Genomic DNA, 3,044 nt, shown 5'->3' on the forward strand with positions numbered 1-3,044 from the left:
GATGAAAAACAGTGAGAGTCAAAAGGGTCTCAATAAAAATTCCTGTGTCAAACCATCTTCCCCCCACTCCAGTTCTGCTTATATGGGTATTATCTGATCTTCAGCTCTTAACACTGTTATTTTTTTTTTTTTCCTTCCTGGGACGCTCCTGGTCAGAAGGCACTAAATATGGATTTCCACAGTTAAATGATATCCTTTTCTAACAAGACGCTTCACTTAACCGTTAAGCATTCCATCTGGGTTTATTATGTTTCTCACATCGATGCACTGTGCCCTGTAAATCCTTTCAAGGGTGACACTGAGAACCGGCAATACAGTCACGGTCCACACACTACCAGAGACTCACGGACCATTAAGTTACAATTGTCAACAGAGCACTTGGAGAGAGCAGCAGCTACTGAGGTTTTTTGTTGACTTTTAATTTATTCTTCTTTTAGGTCTTACCACAAATATCAGAGCTTGCATTGTTGATTTAAATGGCGTTCTCTGGTCCTCAAGAATGAAAGACAATTCACATTAGACCTACATGCATGAATATTTCAGGCTTGACAGAAGCTCTAATCTTAAGGCACTAAAACTCAAAGTCCTAAGATCCAAAAATAGTAAACTGAACACAGCATCCCAAGAGCTGGAAATACCACGAAAAGTCTAGGCTCTGAGTCCAGAAGTTATTCTTTATAGTAACAGCTCAGCAAAGAGTTCTCAGGCCTTTGACTCCATTCACCTAACTTTCTACTCTCTCTTAGATTCTCCTGAAGGAATCTCAGAGGAAAACCCAGAAGCGACATAAGTTAGATCAGTAACTAAACCTGAACTGGAAAATGGGGAATAAACTCAATTATTTCATGTTTATATAAGTCAAATATAAAATATATCACAAAGACTTCTGAAATAGGTTAAAAGGCATCTGAAGGCAGCCTTCATACAAAATCTAGCGCAGAAAATGGTGACCAGTTTTTGGCATCTCCCACCTCCTACACCTCTGGCTTAAGGTCACATATTATGTATACGCAAACTTAGAAGGTGCTGTAAATTTGGTCCACAACCCTTAGCTGTGTCACTTGAAGGGAAAGAAGAGAAGTATCTCACTACTTTCAGTGAGTGCATACAGTAGAACAGACAGAGGGCTAAGAAGAGTGTTCTGTTCTTCAACATGCACGGGTGACCTTTTAAAGCCGCTGTGCCTTTCTACGGGCATCAGGAAGAGAAGGAAGCGTGACAGTTGGTTAGCATTTAAAATCTATCTTCTTCACATTCATTTTGTTTCTTTTCTTTCCCTGGCAATCCATCACTTTATATTCACGTCTCCTAGAGCTGCCAGACCTTCAATCATGGCTCATCCATTAACTTCTTTCCACTTGCAAGTATTAAATCCAGGCATCCACATGACACCTGAGCCAAAACACTGTCCATAATGCACTCTGCTCACTTTCTGGACCAAATGCAACACATGTATTCTTCAGCAGAATAAATTATTCAGCACTAGTTCATGTACTTTTTAAAAAATCCGACATCCAATTAGCACTTTTCCTGTACTAAGGCATTAAGGCAACACAAGGCACTGTTCAAGATGAAAAGACACATGGCCTGCTATTAACAGGAAAGGGTTGGGAAGCAGAGCCGTCTCAATCCTTAGTGGTTTAAAAAGGTTAATAAAATGCCACCAGGTTACATACACCATCCACTATCCATTTTCAAATTCACGTGTGCTAATATGAAATGTCATGCTTGTTGTCTCTGAAGTCTAGAGAAAGATTACACCCAAGAAATAAACTTTAAAAAAAGTCCACAAATGATCCTGAACTCTAATTTTTCAAAGAGAAACCAGGCACGCTGTGTCTTCTTTCAATGGGACACATTCAGTGCTTGATAAGTCCATACTCTGTAACCTCCGTGCTATTAACTGAAGCACAAAAACAGTATGCCGTGCCTACCATGAAAACACATTAAACTCCACCAAATGGGGAGGTCACATTAGATACTGTGTGAAAGTGCTTTAAGAATGGTTTTCAAGCCCGTATTTCTCTATTAGATGACCCTGTGTAGAGCTGGGCACCCTCCAGCTTGAGGATGGAGAGGTGGCAAAGCACCACAGAAGGAGTGCTCACTTGGTCCCTGCACTGGGTATGCAGGAGACCCGGGTTCTAGTCCCCTGTGCTCCACACCCTTGATGTCAGGAGCAGGATGACTTCAGTGAGATTCTCAACCTTCCTGGGGTGTCTATTATAATGGAGACGACATCTTACCCTGTCTGAAGGCAGGGAACTCTACCACATGATCCCTATGATCTCATTCAGGTCTAGGATTCTATTCTATGCTCTATTCTTGACCATATCTGTGCATTCTTTCAGTAATTACTCTTATCACTTCCCCCAAATCACTCTTAAAGAACAGAAATTCACTTCTGCTTTTACTATCATTGAAAATGGAGAATGGCTAAGCGGTACCCTCCTCTATCTTATGAGCTTTCATATACATCAAGACAGCTCTTCAGTTACTTCTCATTTCAAAAAATGGTAATCTGGAACTTTGGGTCCTTTGCTTTTATGTTCTGGGTCTCAATGACTTGGCAGGTGTAGTAAGTATCTTTCCTGTACTTTAGACACATTTAAACACAGCTGGCAGAATTTGGGGGGATTCTCATGGAGTCAGAGGTCTCTGATATGGGAAAGCTGAGGGATAAATTCCAAGGACCATGGTTAAATGTTAACCAAGCACAGGGAAATGCATAATCACCAATGGATTGCATTACCTTTTCTAGGAAGCTGTCTTCTTCCTGAGAGCAGAGCAGGAAAAGAAAGTCATTGACAGATAGAAAATGATTAGAATTAATTTACAGAATTAGAAACAGATCAGTATTATCAGAATGCACTAGCTTACTAGATACATATATTTTAAACAGCTTTAAATTCTGCAAATAAATTCTGTTGAAAATGGAACATATTCTCACATACAAATTTCTCGATTATGCATATTCAATTTTGGGCAGTTTGTTGAGACTATCACTCAAGAAACATACGTGTGCAGTCCTAGACTTTGGTGTC

Source organism: Bison bison, unplaced genomic scaffold (genome assembly GCF_000754665.1).
Source record: "Bison bison bison isolate TAMUID 2011002044 unplaced genomic scaffold, Bison_UMD1.0 scf7180017863516, whole genome shotgun sequence".
Taxonomy (NCBI): domain Eukaryota; kingdom Metazoa; phylum Chordata; class Mammalia; order Artiodactyla; family Bovidae; genus Bison; species Bison bison.